Source organism: Stegodyphus dumicola, chromosome 2 (assembly GCF_044657685.1).
Source record: "Stegodyphus dumicola isolate Sdum_Otavi_A_Nest chromosome 2, ASM4465768v1".
In the NCBI taxonomy this organism is placed as follows: Eukaryota; Metazoa; Arthropoda; class Arachnida; order Araneae; family Eresidae; genus Stegodyphus; species Stegodyphus dumicola.
The window spans coordinates 258,648,811-258,671,578 of NC_140769.1; the positions used below are offsets into that span (position 1 = coordinate 258,648,811).

The following is a 22,768-nucleotide window of genomic DNA, read 5'->3' on the forward strand; positions in this document are numbered from 1 at the left end:
AAAAGAATGATATTTAGTTCATTTTATGGTCGTTAGACTGGGAACTTAGGACTAAGAATGGTGACTTGAGACGTTGAAACTGTCCATCATGCCCATCCACCTCGCATGGCTAGAATTTCTACCTGAAAAAGTGAAGGTTTTTTGAGCGAAGGCCTCAGGCCCAAGAATTTCTGGTTATGATTGCTACATAAATACGGTATCTGCATCTTATGTTGATCGATCAGTAAATATTTTAACGATGGCATGATAAAAGATATTTCAATAATGTACTATGCGAGCGTGTGGGCCTAAAGAGCAGTTGTTATACTCACGATTGAATGAAGATATCGCTCATGATCCGCGAATTTGCAAGGCAACATGGATGATAAATGAAAGACCATATGGTTCATAAAGTAGCGACACTTTCTAGGTCGTGTGAATGATAAATGCTTTAATAGTCTGAGGTAAATTAAGTTGTCCAAAATTGATGGAAAATGACACTGCAAACCATGGAAAGACTAAGTTTTTTCTAACGTCTAAATATAAATAAGAAAAATGGTTTCCTTAATCAGATTTTGGATAACACATGTAAAATATTATATTTGCATTCTATCCCAATTAGCAGATATCATTATTCGAAATGTTGGATAACAGCATGTAAACACTACTAAATATCATAATTCATAACATATTAATATATGTAATTACGTATATAATTTAATATACATAATTACATATATAAAAAATTTGAAAGAAATTTCTAAAATACAACTTAAAGCTGAAACACGATGTCTTAGAAACAGTGGTGTCAAATTATCATTTGTGAAAGTGCTGGAGTTTCATATTTTTTATTTGATGAAATTCCATTTTACAAAATCTAAAACGAAAGCTTTTTGAGCAGAATTATTTGCTCTTGAAAGCGCTGAGATCTCTAATTTGTCACTCGAAAGTCACTGATCTTTTCCGTTTAACATGAACGGCAAACAAAATTCGAATTTTGTCGTTTCTGTGCAAGTTAATACTTGAATGATGGAATAATTACATATAAGCATAGCATGTAGAATAATTCCGATTCTGATGGGAATTTTCTGTACTGTAAAAACAGTCCAGTTTGTGTCAATAAAAAAGTGATAGGCTTAATAAAAGTTCGTTTCGTGAAACTTAAGTAAACACGTCATAAAATAAAAACGTTTTCTTGAATCTATAAAGTGTGAGTGCTCTAATAATATAAAGTGTGAGTGCTCCTTTCATAAAATATTCTTTACTTTTCTACTGAAATGAGCAACATAAAAAAGAATGATTCAATCAGTGTTCTCGACAATAGTTAAACTTTTACATCTTAAAGTGAAATTTGCTCCTCCTCTTCGCCCACCCATTCCGCCCCCACATCTCCGGAAGCTGTCAAGAAACTTTTAGCGACGCACACTCCTATTCTGTGCCTCTGATTGGTTCCAAAATCCCGGATTCCGCCCCTCATCGCCGTCGAATCCGGACAGTCGCAGTGCCGGAGTTGACATATATATAAGCGAAAACGCGATGTTAAATTCTCTCTGAAAAATTTCCACTCCGCTGAAGATTGTCTCTGGAAAGAAAATCGTCTGCCTTAATTGACAGCACATCCTCCAGAAGATATCTTCTCATTTGTGAAAGTAAGATTTATTTTTGTTAAGTTGATTGAAGAAACAGTTGATTTAAATAACTCTTGATAGAAGAAATGATTTTTCATTTCATTTCCTTTCACCAAACGATTCTTGCGGTAATTTTAAAGCCGAGCAGAGAATATTACTGTTAATTATTTGTGTCAATCAAATACATCAGTTTCCCAATATGAATAGATATCAGTTCATGTTACTCTTTATAAGAGCTATAATGACTGACTAATGTATTTAATAAAAATTACAAATCGTTTGCACTTGTCAAATTTTGGAACCTTAGAATATATAATTTTCATTTTCTTGATAGACACACGCTAAGTGTGTAAGTTATTGCACATAATAAATTGCAGTTTTTATAATTTTGCTTCTCATTTACTTCTTACTAAATATAATAATAATAATAATATAAAAATATAGAAATAATAAATTCAAATATTCCTTCTCAATAAACTGGAATAGTCTACTTACCGAACAGAACTGATTTTTACCGCGTATGTACTATCGATCAGTTCATAACATATTGCTTTATTCCCAGTAGTAATTACCAAGTCCGTCAAGATGACTTAACTCTAGTACTGGTAATTCGTGTTCGATTTCCTAATTTTTTGAAGCAAAAAAGCTTAGTTTTTAATTTATCCTTTGCATAAATTATAATGGAACTAGTTTCTTTTAAACAGATTTCTACAAAATATTTTGCTCAAGAAAAAGCAGTTTTTGCCTACTTTGTCACAATTAATTATCTGCGTAACTAATGTCTATAAAAATAAATATAGAGAATTATTTTTAATGAACTAATAAAATACGCCTACTTACAATATTAAGTGAAAACACTACAAAGTACTAACTATCAACTTGTATTCTATCAAAGAACTATCAACTTGTATTCTAATTGTGGTCAAATTTATTCTCTGATTTTAAAATCCGGGCAAGAGATCATATTTTTATTCCAGTCGTGCTGTTTTACGTTACTGATAAGTGATTACAAAATTAGTTGATAATAATGTAGATTATGGGTTTAATTAAGTGGTAAACAAAATACATTCAGTTGAAATATTATGCAATTTTCTAAGTATTGTTACAATGGTTCATGGTAAAGGAAATAACTATATTTTGCATCGCCTCACCAAGCTGTTATCAGCAAACTCATTCTAAAATTTTATTTAAAAACCGAAATATGGAATAGCTTTTTATATGATAATTTAAGAGTCGAACACCGCTTAAGAATGTTATAAAGTTACCATTTATATATATAAAGTTGCATTTTAATAATTCGATAATGTATTCAGAGCTATGACCTATAGAAATATGCTTACCGTTTTCTGTTAATTTAATTTTTGACTTTATTTTTATTAAACTATGTGACCTCAATTGGCAAATTAATTAACTGTATAAAGGGGTATCAGCAACCCCTATAACGACAATGTTAAATTGACCATTTTAGATGTACCTTTTCTCAAAATCTGCAGTAGATACACGCTTGAAATTTTTTTGTGTAATTAAAGTGTACCTATGTGATTATACTGAAATGAGCTTTTGAAACATTTTGAATTTTAGAATAATTTAAAAAGTATTTTGTTAGGCATAGTGAAATTTAGCACTTTTCTCACACAAAAAGTTTTTAAAATTTTTTCTCTTAGTTTATCACAAAAAGCTCATTTCAGTAAATATTAGGAAACCTAATAAATAAGCCATAAAAATTTTAGATACCTGTGAGCAGTAGTTCCTGAGAAAAGGTACATCGAGTATTCAAAGATCACGTTTGGAGAAAAACGCGTTTTTGTGTAAAAATTCTCATTCATCAAAGCATTCGATGACAAATTAAAACTAGATTTTTTACAGTTCTAATTTTCATAGAGATTAAAGAATGGTATTTTTAGAAAGATAAAGGTGTAGATAATTTGAAAATGCAAAAATCCGAAATCACAATTTTTTGAAGATTTTGGGGTTCCAACACCCCTTAAAGGGTAACTGATGATTAAGGGAACCAATCGCCAAATCCTGCTGGTGAAGAATCATCATCCACCCCCTTTTTTTTTAGTTCGGGCGCCACTGTAGAGATATTAGGCTATTTCAAAACAGGAGACGTTAAAAATGAGAACGTTAAAAAAAAAGGTAGGCAGTCTAATTAGGCCTAGAGGAGTACACAAGTAAAATTTTGTGAAGATAGCACTTATCGTTTTAATTCTGTGGATGTGCCCAAAGTGGGTACACTGACTGAATAGAGCTTCGAAAAGAGTGCCCAAACGAGCATTGTTGTCAATGAACTAACCGATCAGATGCGGAGAAACAAAGAATACAGACTCTACGTTGTCCTCGATTATCGGTGAGCCCGGTCTGGGCACACCTAGGGTTCGCCGTTTGATTTTAGGCAAGATTTCAAGGTAAAAATTTAAAACTGTTATAGAATAAGGAGATTAGCATACAGCCAAAAAAATAACATAGCAATTTCTTTTCAAACAATTCCTTTTATACCCTAAAAAAATCTGGAAGTTTTCTTTGAAAAATGAGGGTCTTAAAAAACTAAACATGGCTAAAATATATGGACTGGTTTGTGTTGAGCTGCCATCTACCATAAATAAAAAAGGTTCAGAGTAATATATAGTAACTTATAAATTCTTTTTCATTCAATTTTCTGCCCGTACAGGAGGAAATTTTTAGGTGTGTCCAGACCGGACACACTGTGCCGCAAAGGTTTAAAGTCCAGAGAAGTGTTAAACTCACCCTTTATTATCTCAAACTAAAAATACAGTTGGCCCCTTTCTCGGGCTTATAGAAAAGCCTCCACTTCATATCAAGATAAAAAAAAATAAGAAACTAATCTAATGCTAAGCTAAACTGGAAGTTGTACAAAATTGTCTAACATAATTGCCCTTAATTAAATTAACCAGCGAATTTCAGCAGGCACATTCAATACGGCCGAGCGTAGTTCAACAACGAAGCAGCCTGACGTCAAACACGCGCCACCAAGGACTCCTAAACTCTTCTTCTGAAGTAGGCGAAAGTTCTTTAAATACACTTTCTGTTTCATTTACATGTAACTGGATACTAAAAACTTATTCATTCCGGTACGGAGTTGTAAGTGGGAAACAAGAATTTATAGGAAAGGGTTTCAGAATAAAAAATAACTATTAGAAAATAAAAATAAACTTTACAGTACAACTCTGTTTTCTATTGCAATCGGCACACCAAAAGTAATATATACAGGTGGGTTCTTAACAAAGTGGCCAGAGTTCCATCAATTTTACTTAAGTAAACAGTTAAAAATTAGTTACCTCGCATGAAAAATATTAAGCTATGGAATTAGAATCCCACATACATATACACTGACTACCAATAAGTATTTGGACACCTAATGCAAATGACGATATCTGCGGTCCCAAGATACGTCACGGACGCCGCCGGTATATATCGTGTAGGAAACAGCATCGGCTTTAGTCGCATGCAAGATGCCTCGCAGTTCGGAGCTCTCTGATTTCGAGAAAGGTATAATTATCGGGTATCACAAATGTGGCCGATCCTTAAGGGACATATCTAGCGATCTGAAGTACACAATATCGACAGTGGCCTATGTGATTAAAAAGTGGAAGGTGAGCGGTGATTGTCAGAATGTGCCCCGAGTCGCCAGACCAACGAAACTGGGGGGGATAGAGACCGACGAGTGCTGTTCAGAGAAATTCGGAAGAACCGCACCCAACCGATAGCCCTTATCCGCGAGGAGTTTCAACAGGCATCCGGGAGTATTGTTTCAATGAATACCATTCGTAAGAAAGCACATCTGCTTGGTTTTCATGGTCGTGCTGGTGCCCATAAGCCTTTGATCACAAAGTCCAACCGTGCTGCTAGGTTAATGTGGTGCAAAGCACATCGAAATTGGACCGTAGATCAGTGGAAACGGGTTTTTTGGAGTGACGAATCAAGGTTCACCCTTTACCGTTCGGATGGCAGGTACTGGGTCTGGCGTCTACCTGGAGAACGTCTCCCGCCAGAATGCATTGTGCCAAATGGTTGGCAAGTTTTGAAACGTTTGGTGATTTCTCGCCAGTTTGGCGGCAAAAATTAGTCGCAAAAAAAACCATCGCCAGCTTCGCGATATCTCGCCAATTTAGCGAAATAGCCATTTACTTTAATGTTAAATAGATTTGCTCTGTAATTTTATTTTTCTTGCAACGCTTCGTTTTTTTAGCACTATATTTTACATTACAGGTACAATAATTTTGCATATAATTTCACTAAAATGTATTTCAAATGTTCAAAATTCGTAACAATATGCATTTTTGTACGGAATAAAAAATTAATAAATAAGAGAAACAGATTAAACTGTCATTATTTATTCTCAAGTTTTACGTTACTTGATAACTTTTCATAATTTGTTTAATTTTAGTTAATATTAAAGTAAGTAAGTTTGTGAGTTATTAAATATTTTTAATTAATCATGAGCTAAATTGTTTTAATTTTAAATAACTTAAACATTTTCAGAGTCTGAAATTTTAATTTTTATCTGTCAGGTAAATTTGAATTTTTAAGTGTTACAAAACGGTCTTGGAGGTTCCAACTGTTCAGAAACAAAATAAATATAAGTTTGAATTTCTTTTCCATTGTATATTATTACTATTGTTCATATATCTTTTAATGAAAATTTAATAAGCGAAATTTAAAGTTTATTCAATTTATTCTTTTCTTATTGAAATTTTTAATATTGTAAAAAAAAAAAAAAAAAAGTCTTGCCCATCAGGTATTTTGTGAAAATACCACATTGCATACCCGATATAAACTCTTTAAAATTCTTACTAAGCTGATGAGTGAGAATATTTAGTTTATTTATTATATAGAAAGAAGAATCCTCCAGATATCAATAATGGTAAGTATATTTTCATTAACCTTCTTTGTAAGAAAGCCTGAATTACATTTCATTTACAAGTGAAGTAACGAAATGTTTAGTCAGCCATTTTGTTTAGTTTTAAAACAACGTCACAGTCAACTTTTGCACCTTGTAAAATTTTTCTTTTCTCGATTCTTGATAATGTTGTGTAAAATGAATCAAAAATATTCTAATCTTATTCTTTTCAAGTGTACACTAGCAAAGGAGAAAGATTGACAGTAAATGGTGTCAAAATATATCTATGGAATAGGAAGCACTCAAGAAAGTAAATGGACATCTGATGTCTCTTGATACATGAATTTCCAGTTTATAAGTTTTTCATGAAAACAGCACGAATCAGAACCTCTAAAATTCGTGAATGTATACATAACTACTGAAGTTTGACACTTCTGTGAAGTGATTGATGTGTTTTCTACATTACCATGATTGAAAATGAATTGTTTTCTTAAAGGAAAACAGAATTACATAAAAGAACACATAAATAATTTTGAGGAAAGAACTCTAGACTAACGTATAAGTAGCTCGCTGAATACAAGCAGATCTTTACATGTAAATTCTCGTATCCCAAATTTAAATAATGGGTAACATATTAAAGCGAAAATTATTTTTATATTAAATTTGATATGAATTTTCCTTATAAACATCTTTGCGTGCATACGGGTTCATAATGGATTGAATGCATATAAAACCGATTATAGCTCGATATAAAAAACCTGAAAGGTTTCAGATTTTAAATTACATCCAAAGTGGACTTTTTTTAACGTTTTGTGTGTTAATTTATTTAATATCATGTTCTTTGCACTTAAACCATAAAATTTAGTTCAATAGCAATGTCACAAAATAATTCTAAAATGAGCCTATCTTTAGAATTCCCGATACACAGTTCCGTGCGCTGGAGATAAAAAGGTTTTCTTGCCAAGTAGAGTGTTGTCATTGCTCGCTTTGAAATCGTTGAGTTTGTTACTCAAACATTCGTTAAAGATTTACAAAATATGAAATCGATCATAAAACAATTTCCAAATTTCAAATTTGGTCTTCCACATGCCTATGTTCATAGGAGGATTATGACATTCAAAATTCGATGGCTCTATGTACCGTTGTTTTATCACAATGCGAGAAATAGACATACATTTATGCAGATTTTCCATTATTTAATTTCTTCAAATATAATGCAGGACTCTAACGTTTGGTGGCAACAGTTTGAAAAGTGAAACGGGCATTTATAGTGAACCAACGCAAAATCGCAAAACGGAAACAATAGCCTTTCAAGGACAAAGCCCCTTTAGACTAAAAATATATTTTCACAAAAGAAATACTTTACAATTCTGGAACTTTAGTCAAACATACACGAATAACTCTTCTCAGTATAGCACAGCACAATAACAGCGAAGCTCACACGGAGATCTAAATCTGAACTAAAAACTCTTAACTGATGTTATCTTTGTTCTTAAATAGCTTTTCCCGTGCAGCCGGGAAATTTTCAGTACTTTCCCTTTCTCGAAGCTACTGGAAGGCATATACGGTTACAGTTACATATAAGGAATGGATACGGGTATAGTTAAATATACACATCAATTACAGTTATTCAACTACAGTACCAATTACAGTTAGACAGGAACCGAACCCTAATATTAGTAAATAGAGGACTGCTTGTAATTTGTAAGTTGGAGGATTTTAAATTTACATAAAATCTAATTAAATATTTTAATAAAATACATTCTTGAAATATTCTATTAATTGTATATTATATACTATTTCTAACAAAAAAAATGTGCACGCATTATAATCACATTTTCTGTAAAAAGCATTAATTACTTAAACATTCAAAGAAGGATTACAAATTATCTTCATGATTTCACGAAGGAAACTTTCACGAGTTTTATCAGATTTACAATTAGTCTCTGAAATGTAAATCTTCTTTCATTAACTTAGTATGCAAATATTTTACAGAGTTTCATCTATTACCTTTCAAACTATGATATATAATAATATGATTCGTTGGCTTAATTAGGCAGAAAGCGGAATTCTTTTCTAATTACAGACTTTAGATTCTTTACTGAAAAAGTAAATTAATCCATAGTAAGGCTGTAAACCTCAGACTTGGTCACAAAAGATAATTATCAAAATGGACCAACTTCTGTGGAAATAAGTTATAGAGTTCTAGCTAAATTAAAGTCACTTGAATGCTAGAGCCTACTATAACTTCTATAGGATTATTCGCTAAGTTCTGCTGGGTCAGTGACAACAACAGGAGACTGGAGACCACTGGGTGAGCAGCTGTGCCTCCATGAAGACTTTCAGCTTTATTGCTCACTCAGTGAGACCACCTTTATTTAAAATTTTATATTACAATAAAAAGTTTGATTTTGATGTTTACATAATTTTGACGTATACTTGACATACATTGACAGAATTCATATAAATATTAACAGAAACAGAGTTACAACAACAGAAGAAGGATTAAAATACCCTCAGATATATTCACAGACGACCTCACTGTGCGTACGAATAGCTAGCATTTATGGCCTTAATTTCAAAGTAGAAAACATAAAACTAAATAAATTCTAAGTTTAATAATCAGCCGAAACTGCACAGAGACATTTAATGCGTAGTTAGCTGTAGGCTAATATCACCGGCGTAGATTTACAGGAAATTAATATGCGCGGCTGTAAAATAGCAAGCTTTAACTAGTAGCAACAACGTGGCCAAAAGGCAGACCATGCTCTGTTTGATGTAGCTAACACCTCAGTTTAAATAGTAGTTTCTACCTCCCTTTGCATAAAGCGAGAAACTGAAAACTCATTCTGGGACAGAAGTGTGGGTAGGGAAATAGGAATGCAAAGGAAAAGGTTGTTATAAAAACTAACTGTTAGAAAAATAAAATAAAACCCTACAATATATTATAGATCTTGGATTTTCGAGTTTACCAGAGCAAATAATGAAATTCAAATTTAATTTCTTCATCAAATGCTAAAATCTTTCTTTGAGAATTCCATTTACCATATTCAATAATATGAAGCTCAACTTGTCTCACCTCAAATTTTCATTATTTTTATTATAATATTATAATAGTTCACATTTTGAAAATACAAATTAATGTTCAAAATGCATTTCCATTCCAAAGCTGAGTATCTTAAGGTAGAAAGCATGAAAAGAATGACATTTTACTTTTCTTTTAAAATATTTTGGGGAAACTCAGCGTGAAGAATATTAATCATATCCTGACAAGAATTTATTACATTTTAAAACTCATTTCTACTGCAAATAAACAATACTATCTTTAAATACACATGGATAAAAATCAGAATGTACACTGCTTCAACTACGCATCAATTCAAAGAAAGTTAATGCACTCTCTGTATCAGTATGACTGTTCTATTTGCACAAATTATTGCTCCATTTTTAAAAACCATTTTTTTCCTGTTTGTCACTAATTTCAAGTCCCAGTATTAAGTATGATACATTATAATAGTCTAACAGCATTTATTCAACTTTACACACATTACACGTATGATACTTTTTACACATATTACACGTATGAAAAATTAAACAATTTTTTTTTAATCTGAAAGGTTTCAGATTTTAACACTCGTCCAGAAGGGTTATGTTAAGGTTTTCTACACTCTCGCTGAGCTCATACTCTACCAGTCTGCTATTACACACACTCCTACTACTCATTTTAGCATTATTATTAAGCAGCTTTTTTTTTTCACTTACGTCATGTACAGTTCAACAACAAAATTACAAAATTTTAAAAGCAGCATAGCAATATGCACTTAAAATTTTCGATGCAGAGATAAATGATGGCATAAACTTTTCTGAGTCCAAAGGAACAATTTGCCGAGAAGAACTAGTAATTTCGATTTGGCATCTTGCGTCTATTCACGATAAGCGTTGTTTCACTTTTCAGATTGTTTCCACCAAATATTATCGCTCTATATTATATTTAAAGAAATTAAATAATGAAGAATCTGCATGAATGTATGTACAGGGAGATCAGCGAATAAGCTTGATTTCAAAATTAAATATCTCTACAACAAAGATCGATAGAATTATGCGGTAAACTGTACGTTTGTTAGCAAAACTGTAAAAATGGTGTACAAAAGTTTAGAAAATTGAGTTACGAAAATCGTTAACAGATGGCAATCTAATCGCAATGACCCATCAACGGTCTTTAAAAATGTGCTTTGAATTCGAAAGTGATCAGTACGACTGTTGGCTAGTGAAAAAAAGGCTAGCGTAGAAAGTGAAATTCCATTGAACAACTTTTTTTTTTTTTTTTTTTTTTCTGAATTTTACCAATTAGAACACAGTCCTACGACAACACATCGCAGTCTTCAAAACCGATTCAGTGTTCCAGTGGGACCCGATGCGAAAACCATTCGCATGCTCTTCGCGAAATTTGGACGGACTGGCAGCGTGGCTGATGATCGAAAGGGAAATGTTGGGCCCAGGCAAACTGTAGTCACTCCTGAAAATGCAGCCAAAGTTTCTGGAATTGTTCAGAAAAATCCTACGAACTAACGGCTGGCATCAGAGACAGGTTTGAAGTACACGAGCACGAAAAAATATTAAAAAATACCCTACGGCTGTTTGCATACAAAATCCAAAGTCATCAGGCCATACCCATGAAAGCTGTGCAACAAAGGGTTGACTTTGCGAATCAGATTCTAACAATGGACGACAACGACAGATTTGATGTGAGCTGCATCTGGTTCACAGATGAGGCACATTTTCATTTGAATGGAATCGTTAATAAACAAAACTGGAGATTTTGGGGTACCGAATCCTCATTTGTGTGAAGACAAAGCACTGCATTCGCCTAAAGTTACTGCATGGGCTGCGGTATGCGCCAGAGGCATTATCGGACCCTTTTTCGTACGAAAAACGATAACTACTGAACGTTACGTTACAATATTGGAAAAATTTGTCAGCACTCAACTAGCGTTGAAGGATCGACCAGGTATCGACTGGTTCATGCAAGATGGGGCTTGACCACATCGAACAGATAAAAGTTTTCGCTTTCTTCATGAATACTGTGGAAATAGAGTAATCGCGTAAGATTATCCGCACTTTACTGACACAGGAATAGCTTAGGCTCCATATTCTCCAGATCTGAGTCCTTGTTACTTCTTTCTGTGGGGTGCATTGAAAGACACTGTCTATCGAAACAATCCTACTACTCTAGATGAGCTTGAATCGTTGATTGGTGTTGCATGGGATTTCATTTCGGTTGAGACACTGCAAGACGTGATGTCAAATTTCATTGTTCGTTTACGCCACCTCATTGTTTCGAACGGTGAACATTTTGAAAAAATTGAAATTTATTGCAAAGGCTGCTTCACTTTACTGTTTTTTTTTACTTCTTTGAGAGAAAGAGTTTTCAGTCCAGAGCGCCATCTGTTAACAATTTTCGTAACTAAATTCTCAAAATTTTGTATACCATTTTTACAGTTTTGCTAATGAACGTACAGTTTACCGCCTAATTCTATCGATCTTTGTTGTAGAAATATTTAATTTTGAAATCAGGGCTTATTCGCTGATCACCCTGTATGTTTCATCGATTTCATATTTTGTAACACTTTAACGAATTTTTGATTAACAAACTAAATAATTTCAAAGCGAGCAATGGCAACACTGTACGAAAAAAAATATTTTTATCTCTAGTGCGCGAGACTCTGTACAGGAAATTCTAAAGGATATGCTCATTTTAAAACTATTTTGTGATATTGCTGTTGAATTGAACTTTATAGTTTAAGCGCGAAGAACATGATATTTAATAAATACATAAAACGTTAAAAAGAACGCCCCTTTGGACGTAATTTAAAATCTGATACCTTTCAGATTTTTTTTTTCAGTTTTTTCTCACTTCAACATAGCAATGTTCAGTTTTCTTACTAAGATAGCTTTACAAAACATTTTTTCGTGTTTTTATTATTAACATTTCGTACGTTTACTTTATTTATTTAATATCAAGTTCTTGGCACTTACACCGCATAAAAGTTGATTCTACACCAAAATGTTAAAATATTTAAAATCAGCATGAGAATTTCCCATAAGACAGTCTGGCGCGCTGTAGATAAACATGTTTTTCTCCATATGGTGTTGCCACTGCCCGCGTCGAAATCGTCGAGTTTGTTAATGAAAATTTCTTAAAAGTTTTAAAAAACATGAAATACATAATAATACAAATTCGAAATTCTGGGTTCCAGAAGCTCATGTTCGGGTTGAGGACTAATATCATTAAAATTTGGATACCTCAAGGTACCGTCGCTTTTTCGCAATGCGAGGAACATGCATACGTTCATGCAGATTATTCATTATTTAATTTCTTTAAATAAAATACGGGATGATAATATTCGTTAGCAACAATTTGAAAAGAGGCACGTCGTTTGTAGTGATTCAACGCAAAATGCCGTTTCGAGACTAATAGCCCATTCCGGACTAACGTGCCTTATGGGCTAAAAAAGAAAACCAGTTTTAGAAAAATTGTAACTAACAAAATATATAAAGACAACCACCGTTTTATGAGATGTTGAAGAGGGCAGAGTCAACGACGGCATAGGAGTTCTGTGGGTGTTTTAGCTCTTTCTTCAGGCTTTCACATGACTGCTAATTCTTTCTTTTATGAAGTGAATAATAAATATCGATGCATCTTAGCGATGAACTTTCCAATTATAATATCAACTCATTTGCCTTCAGGAAATGTTAGTTTTAAAGGAGATGAACAAAATATTTAAGAAGCTAACAACGCTTAGAAATATAGCGCTTTTCTTATACATGTTATTTAGTATTTTTAAATAATTATTTCCTTTATGAACCGTATTAACGAATTCCGGGAGCTGGACTGCTTTTTTCCTGTATTCTTATCTTTCAGTTCAGTTTTTATGGTACTCGACATATGGTTTCAGTATACATTCGTTTCTTATAGACTGCTTTTTTCCTGTATTCTTATCTTTCAGTTCAGTTTTTATGGTACTCGACATATGGTTTCAGTATACATTTTTTCTTATGGACTGCTTTTTTCCTGTATTCTTATCTTTCAGTTTTTATGGTACTTGTCATATGGCTTCAGTATACATTCGTTTCTTATGGACTGCTTTTTTCCTGTATTCTTTATTATTCAGTTCAGTTTATATGGTACCTGACATATGGTTTCAGTATACATTCTTTTCTTATAGACTGCTTTTTTCCTCTCTTTCACTTCAGTTTTCATGGTACTTGACATATGGTTTTAGTATACATTTTTTTCTTATGGACTGCTTTTTTCCTCTATTCTTATTTTTCAGTTCAGTTTTTATGGTACTTGATATATGGCTTCAGTATACATTCTTTTCTTATAGACTGTTTTTTTTTTTTTTTTTTTTTTTTTTTTTTTTCTGTATTTTTATCTTTCAGTTTTTATGGTACTTGACATATGACTTCAGTATACATTCTTTTCTTATAGACTGCTTTTTTCCTGTATTCTTATCTTTCAGTTCAGTTTTTATGGTACTCGACATATGGTTTCAGTATATATTTTTTCTTATGGACTGCTTTTTTCCTGTATTCTTATCTTTCAGTTTTTATGGTACTTGACATATGGCTTCAGTATACATTCGTTTCTTATGGATTGCTTTTTTCTTGTATTCTTTATCTTTCAGTTCAGTTTACATGGTAGCTGACATATGGTTTCAGTATACATTCTTTTCTTATAGACTGCTTTTTCCTTCTATCTTTCACTTCAGTTTTTATAGTACTTGACATATAGTTTCAGTATACATTTTTTCTTATGGACTGCTTTTTTTCCTCTATTCTTATCTTTCAGTTCAGTTTTTATGGTACTGGACATATGATTTCAGTATATCTTTTTTCTTATGGACTGCTTTTCTCCTGTATTCTTATCTTTCAGTTCAGTTTTTATGATAATTGGCATATGGTTTCAGTATGCATTGTTTCATTATGGACTGCTTTTTTCCTGTATTCTTATCTTTCGGTGTTCAGGTTTTATGGTACTTCACATATGGTTTCAGTATACATTCTTTTTCTATTCTCCGTATCACTGCCACTGGCCCTCCAGTTGCAGGAACAATACTTCTTAGTGAAGTTTTTTTGCGAAGCGGGACTTCCTGCATTTTCAAACTCTCTTCATGTTTTTCCCGTTGACAAGCAATAATACACCTTTATTTTTGCTTAAACATTGGCGGGTTCTCTTCTATCGTAGCACAGCAGCGTGTGCTTCGTTGTATTTTAGTAGCATGTTGGCCGACGCATCATATTTTTACAGATAGCCGCTATAATACCATGCTAGGTCTTTCTTTTTTTAAAGTTTGTCAGCAGTTTTTTCTGTAGAATAGCATTTTTTTCTTCAGACCTGAAATCGCGTTTCTACTCTGTAGCTTTATGCAAAAGAATGAAAATAAATCGACATATAGTATCAAAATTTTATTTTATAAAAGTAGAGGTTAAGTTATTCAAAACCACTCTTACCCTTTCTATCATCATAAACGGGAATAAGTTTACAAATTGGACAAACATTTCGATGGAAAGTGAATTTTTCAAACAACTCCAAAAATTGCGATGGAACTGAGTTGGATTGTGTGGATTATAGCAAAGCTGGCGACGGATGCTTAAGTGTAGGGATGCCTTCGAAAATGTCTTTTTAAGGAGAAATGACACGTAGTAACTTTACACAGGACAACAACCAAAAGGTAGGAAGATCTTGCTTTTCTTTATTCATATTGGAAAGGTATATTGATGTTATTTTAAGGGGACTCATACACCTTAAAACCTATAAGATGTTCGAATAGGTGACTGTCGCAAGAATTGGGATAACTTATTTATTTTATAAGCAATTACTTCCAACTTTTTACAGCTGACTACATAATATAGCTGCTTTCTGAAATAGTAATCAGAAATTTTGTGTTGCCACAAATATTTTTATAATTTAATCCGCTTTGTGACAACATTTTTCGTCATGTTTCCAACTTGAGCGCACAGTTTAAAACATTCTGTTTCATAATTTAATTCCATATTTAATATACAGCTTTTGTAACATTTGGAAACTACTGTGAACCTAAAATTCTAAAAATTTCATGTTAAATTTTTATTTTATTTTGAGTTGAGTTTATAAAATGTATTTTATTAAAAAAAATTGTAATGTTTTCGTCCATTAAATTTTTCAATATTAAAATATTCATCAGATTGTTGGTTCAGTTAGAAAATAGTGCCCATATAAAGAATTCCATCCAATTTCAAGTATGTACCATTAGCCATTTTTAAAATATCATGCGCGCAAGGTAGAAACATGGCGAAATATTTTGTCACAAAGAGGATTAAATTACAAAAATATTTGTGGCAACACAAACTTTCTGGTTACTAGTTTCCAAAGCAGCTATGTTATGCAGTCAACAGTAAAAAGTTGGAAGTAATTAGTTTTAAAATAAATAAAATATCCCAATTCTTGCAACAGTCACATATTCGAAGATCATGGAGGAGTTTAAGGTGTATGAGTCCCCTTAATACAGATATCAGTGTTGTATGTCATACTAACGATTTAAATTTGAAAAAGTCTAAAAAGCAAAGTTAAAACTGATGCTGCGAATCTAGCAGTATCTATAAATCATAGGGAAGCTTGAAGGAAGTAATGCTTGAAGGAATAAAGCTTGAAGGAAGTAATGTTAAAAGAAATAACAGTTCTGTATTTAACTCCTTTCCTAAAGTTTTAACTGAAGGATAAAAGTCTAGTTTGCCATAAAATACTATAATAATAATTAGCAAACATTCCTTTACTGCCTTCAGCCTTTAAAAACAATAGTCGTTGCTGAAATCCTGCTTTAATCTTGCTTTTGAAGCAGGTACTTTTTGTTAAGTGACAAATATTTGTTTGAAACAGGAGAAACAGAAATGCATAAAGTAAAGTGATACCTTTTGGATGAAATATTAATCTGAGTTTGTAAACATTTTGTATTAGTTTGAGATTACATTACTGTGCCTTCTTGCATAATTTAAATTAGAGGAAGCTTAAAAATGTTTCTTTCTGTAATTAAATTTCCTTCGTATTCTTTGACAAACTCAGAGTACGTATGCATTAGGAAGAAAAACGGGTGCAGTGCAAGTTTTGTTTTCGAAATACGATGTCAAAATTACATTAACTCACATAGTGTTTTAAAAATCTTAACAATTGCTTCATTTCACAGGTATTTCTTACACAAAATGACTTTTATCGAAAATTATATTTCTTCTCATTCGAATTTCTGATGTTTTCATTTCTGCTTTCTTTATTATAAAAATTTATGGATTAAGATATGAATTACTTTCTTGCTATATAGGATATGAAATCATGTGCATGATCTTTCAACTACATCTGATTCGAGATCAGTATCATATACTTCAAAACAAGCAACAACTGTTTTAATTATAAATCTGAAATTTTTGCCAATTCTTTTGTTGGAAAGGGTGTTTTTTTTATGCATATAGATTTACCATATAAGGCATTTCTCCATAAGCATGCCTTCATTCATAAGCATGCCTTCGTAGTTATGTGGTCTGCACGCTGGGCGCATATTCCATTGGTCTGTGGTTCGATTCCCGGAGAAGGCGTTGCTAATTTTTCAAGTCTCCTGCTTCCGAAAAAATTCCTAATGTCTCTACAGTGGCGTCCGAACTAAAAAAAGGGGGTGGAAGATAATTCTCTATACCCAGGATTTGGCGATTGGGTACCCTAAAAACCCCAGTCGCCCTTTAAAAGGGGGAGTATGTAAAGTATTTCTTCCGCCTTCTTAGCATGTCTTCGTAGTGCAGTGGCCTGCACGCTAGGCGCATATTACAGAGGTCCGTGGTTCGAGCTTCCAAGAAAAGATAAACTAACGTCCCTACAACCAGTTTCAATGCTTACCTTCCAACACTCTCAAGAAGTTTTAATTTACTATTTCTGTCAAATTTTGAATGAATGATTTTTCTTCTACTTCAAAACCTGTACATATTGGGGTGGATCTAAGTACCTTTTATTCTCTGTCTAAATGCCTCTTGCTGATGTTCATGACGAATTTAGGCAAAAACTGTTTTAAAAATTTCTTTCACATTAATTCAGTTTCATTTTTTATAATTTCTACTGCTTGTCTATTAGCTACTTGGAAGTTATTAAAGATCTTTTTTAAAAAAGGATTAGTGTCCAAAAATATTCATAATTTCAGAGCTAAGCTGTAAACGAATTGCTAAATTTCACTGCATCTCACACTCACGTTATATTAATGTATCATTCTTGCACGAGAACGCAAAATTCTTTAATATCTAGGGTAATAAATAAATGTTGGGAGAAATCGTTTTGGCTTCTTGCATTTTTGACAGTGTCGAATGTGTTATTCCCCCCCCGAAGCAAACAAATGTTTCAGTTTTCGCTTGATAGCTCTCTAACTTTTAAACTACGTTTTAAAATTATTTTTCCGGAGAATTTCATATATACTCGCCATTTTTTATTCCCTGTTACTCCTTTTCAGTGACGTTTGATGATTAGCTAATTCTTTACACTAGTTTGTCGATAATTTTGAAGGAAATTAGACATAATTACGCAGACTTTACTATCAAATATGTCTCGAAAAGTATTATTTGTAATTTTTTCATTAATTTTAATAAGTGTTATGTCATAAATAATGAATTTTGTTACGATATTAATAATTTATTCTCTCGTGAACAAAAGTTATAACCTTCCTAAACATAACCTAAAAATGGCATAACACATCTAATGAATTTATAATATTTGAGGGGGCTTTCTAACTAAATTAAATATCCAAATCAAACTCGGATCTTTCAATGTTAGCTTAAAGCTATGACCTGTTGCTTAAACTAACAGTGAAGTACAAATAAACAAGCAAGTCAATTTATTTTATTTCATATTTAAATATATTTATGAATTTTAAATTAAAATTCTATAAAATAAAATAAATCTGCTTAACTTGTCAGTAAATAGCTAAAACTTACAATACAACTGGATACAGTAATTAAGTGATAAGTGACGGAGGACGCGAGCACCACCCCTCTACCATAGCGGTTAACTGGTATAGCGCCACGTCCCCCTTGTCTAGAGCTACCACACACTTAGGTAGAATAATCTAATCTAAAATAAATACTAACTCCTTACCTGGACCGATGTCTGACAAACTAATTCATCAGAATCGCGGCTTCCTGATACACTGCAAGCGGTGCAGCTCAAGCACAGCCAAAATATCTTGTCATGCTATGTAGTTATGCCTCTTCCTCTCAGTTTAAATTATGCCACATGTAAGTCAAATTTGCATAAATCTCTGGACTGAGCGACTACGTAGGGAAACAATGCATAAATAAAGGATTCAAATAAAACACTCAACTGTTATTGATGTTAACGGTTAAACTCAAACGAAATGGCACAAATTATGTTGCTTCAAAATAATGATCAAATTTCCTTAATGTGCTTGACAGTTACATATTTTTGTACTTAGGTAATTTTAGTAGAATTATCAGTAAAATTGTTGTATTTTTCTGTGTAATCTAGCGCTAGACAAATTTTAAGAGAAAACTGTGCCGGAAAAATAAGAATACAGCATGAAGTGCATTTAACATTGAGTAAATAGGTATCTCGGTAATTTGGCCAGAAATCGCCAAAAGTCGCCAATTTGGCGACATTTTGCTTCGGTCCCTGTATCGCCGTAGTATGTATTGAAACTGAATAAAGGTAATTGACCGCTATGCTAGCTGTAACCGTAATCTCACACTCTTATTGCTTTCCTCTAATTTAGAAATGCAGAAAGTACTAGAAATATCTCTGCGGTCGGTTGAAAACTATAAAGGCCCGCAGAGACAGAATCTGAGTACAGTTGCTTAGTTATTGTTGCTGCGAGTTGTAGTTCCGCGTAAATCCGAGCTAGCTTTCTTTTTGGATGCATTTTCTTGTGTTTAACGTTCTTAGTAGTTTAAAATGCAACTACTTATTATACTGAGTGATACTTGTACGAATGTTTCTATGGAAAAATTCCAAAGTTCTGAAATATTTCTTTTGATAAAAATAAATTTTCATTAACCTGTTATAGGACTTGTGCATTTAGTCTATCACGAACCCGTACGCACTATGAATAATTTCAGTAGTACTTATGATATCTCATACCAGATGCTTCCTTGAAATTTGAAAAGCACAACTCTCTCTAAACACACTCCCTTGGAATTCACAGCAAATAAACCGTTGCTAAACTTGTCTAATATTAAGACTGAAATAAAGCTACATTTTCAGGATCGGTGTCTTTACAATGGCAAATATCATGTAACGGTTGAGAACTTCTGAAATGTAAATTTTCAGATTGTAAATCTTTTCTGTGTGTGTTTAGGAAAGTTAAGCATGCAAATGGAAATTATTTTAAACTTTCCATGTTTATTCTGAAATAAAAATTATTTTACGCCCCTCGTATTATGCTGTCCTCATATTTATATGGAAATGTAAAGAAAACTTATAAATACACTAAGCATACTTCTGTTGTGCAGATCTCGACTTACCAACCGCGTTTTGGTGAATGTTGGTAAAAAGGTAAACTATCATATGCTCCAGGTTATAAGAAACTGCTCACTGAAACTCAGTGCCCAAAACATCTTTGACTTTAAAATTATTCAAATAGAAATATTAAAACTTAATGTTTTTGCTGTCATTTGCCTCTATATATATACTGGTTTCCACAGATTAGGGAAAAATCACAAAAATAGCAATAACTCGTTCAAAAATAATCCGAACCTTATAAAATTTGAATATGTTGCTAAATAAAAGAGAATTTTCCATACCAAATTGAATTATGTGGTCAGTTATGTGGTTATTATGTGGGTCAGTTACGTTCTACATGTAACATTTTGTGAAATCGTCAGTTTTGTGATTGTTCCTTAATTAATGATAACCAGTGTATCATTTGCTATGGCTCTTACCAGGCTTTAAAAACTTTAATATGTTTTGACTTTCAAAAAAATATTTGTTCTTTATTTTTGGTTATTACGTTCATTGCCAATTATATCCAAATGATGAATCTGTAGTTAAGAAATTACAGAGGCAGTTTACACATTTAGAATGATTTCGGGGCACTCTATCTAATGTTTAAAATATAAAGAATCTTTGGCTAATTTTAGAATATGGTAACAGGTGGTTTGACGACATTTTGGTAAGGCGATAAAGGTTACTAGCTAGGACTTTAGCGATAATCTGAGAAATACATAGTTCGAATCACAGATTATTTTGTCTCAGAGAGATGAGAGATCGTGAGACATGTCATGTGACATTTTCTGGAAACTTCCGATCGTGATTTTAGCTAATAAGCACTTAGAAACAATTTCGCTGCTAAAGTGCAGAATCGCTCACTTATTTGTTTGGCGCTTTTTGCAAGAGTAAGAAGAATTGGATTTTTGTCAATTTTCTTTGACTTTTTAAGTGAAAATAGGTCGATGTGTACATATATAAAGTCAAGAGTGTGCGCAATGCCATTTTTGTGCAATTCTGGGATGCTTTTTTAAGAGAAAATAGGTCGACGTGTACATGGATACCACCGTGTATGTGCAATTCTTAAAAACGCGGGAAGTAGTTTGCGATTCTGCACTTTCTTCCAATTTCGCACCTAATCTTCGTTATGATTAAGCATTTTTGTTCCATAAAAGTTCTAGTATAAGCGTAATTCCGCAAGCAGATTGTTGGAAAAAATGTTGAATAAAAAAAAAAAGAAACATGCCTTTACTTCGTGAAAACTAAATGGCGTCCAAAACAAAACCAGCAGGTTGCTGTAGCAGGGTTGGTCGCCAAATTTTAGCCAAAAAATCGCCAAGTTACCATAATGTAAAGATTCACCGAGTCTTTTTAAAAAGGTTCTATCTGGTAATCTTCTTCTAAGTCTACATATTCATTTGTACGATGATATATTTCTTTCTTTATACTCTAACTGATATATTATATACGTGATTTCCATAATAGAAGGGCTTTTCGTAAAATTTCCAGGGATGTTGACTTCCATTACTCCTTCGCTATTTTTCAGAATTCATCAATCGTAATGGGTTTGCGCTGAGAAAGAGTCATTTTCAACACACCAGAGGCATAATAGTCCATAGCGAAACGTCAGGTAATTTCTCGGGAATAAGTTGAACAGATATCTTTGAAATACCTGTATCACTCTTCATTCCGTCAATGAATGCAGTGGTACTTTTTTCGAAGTATGCTATGACCTGTTGCTTTGTCTTGATGAGGTATCACTATTTGAAAGTTACTGGAACAAAGAAATGAAACTTTTGTAAATACCGGTCATAAAACATTTTCTTGATGGTAGGTTGAGTTGATTTTAGATTTTTTTTCCAAGTTTTTTGTTTTTAATTTCCCACTGTAAAAGAATTCTGAGACAATCATAAACTCCATCACAGAGACTTCCTTTGCATTGACCGAAACAGGTTTTTATACAATTTTCTCTTCGTTTTCGATGATAAATTTCCTTTTTCTTTTCAATAATTTAACAATTTAACTCATACTTCATCAAAGGTATGATGTACTTCTATTTTTCTGCTGATAAATATCTTTCATACAGGATTCACAAATTCTCTATGAAGCTCTGAGCCACAGGCCTTGGCAAATGATTGTGAATATTGTATTTTTTAGCTTTTTGAAGTTGTAAATCTTAATATATTATTTGACTTGCTACAGATGTACGTAGTGTATTCGGAAACTAAGTACCGTTTCATTCTAGCCGTCGCAACTCTGTGGTTGGCGTCCCGCGCATGCGCACTAGTCTTTCTTGTTCACTGACTTTCAATTGTCGCCATTTTGGTTGCTCTATGTTGTGTTTTCAGTCTGCTGTGCACATTCAAAATGTTTAAGACAATTAGTTCTCCCGCTGACTGTGAGATTCGTGCCGTGATTAAATTTTTGAACGCGAGGAATGTTAAACCGGCCGAAATTTATCGTCAAGTGACAGAAGTTTACGGTGAATACGCGATAAGTGATGGAATGGTGAGAAAGTGGGTAAGAATGTTTAATGCAGGTCGAACAAATGTCCACGCCGAGGCTCGGAGTGGTCGGCCTTCTGTTGTCACCGATGATTTGGTAAGGAAAGTTCATGAAGCAATTCATGAGAACAGACTCTTCACAATGACAACTCTTTCAGAGGCATTTCCACAAATTTCACGTACTGTTTTGTTCGAAATTGTGTCTGACCGCTTGAATTATCTCAAACTGTTTTCCCGATGGGTTCCAAAAATGCGCACTGATGTTCACAAAACAAAGCGACTTGGTAGT

At 33.0% G+C, this 22,768-nt stretch overlaps 1 protein-coding gene across 1 annotated transcript in view; it reads left to right on the plus strand.

The window, feature by feature from the left end:
• Positions 1-1,474: 1,474 nt before the first annotated feature.
• Positions 1,475-22,768, plus strand: part of LOC118192379 (allatotropins-like) — a 175,149-nt gene continuing 153,855 nt past the window's right edge. The window contains exon 1 of the mRNA XM_035363327.2: positions 1,475-1,628. The gene's annotated coding sequence lies outside the window, so the exon portion shown is untranslated. The remainder of the gene's footprint in view (positions 1,629-22,768) is intronic.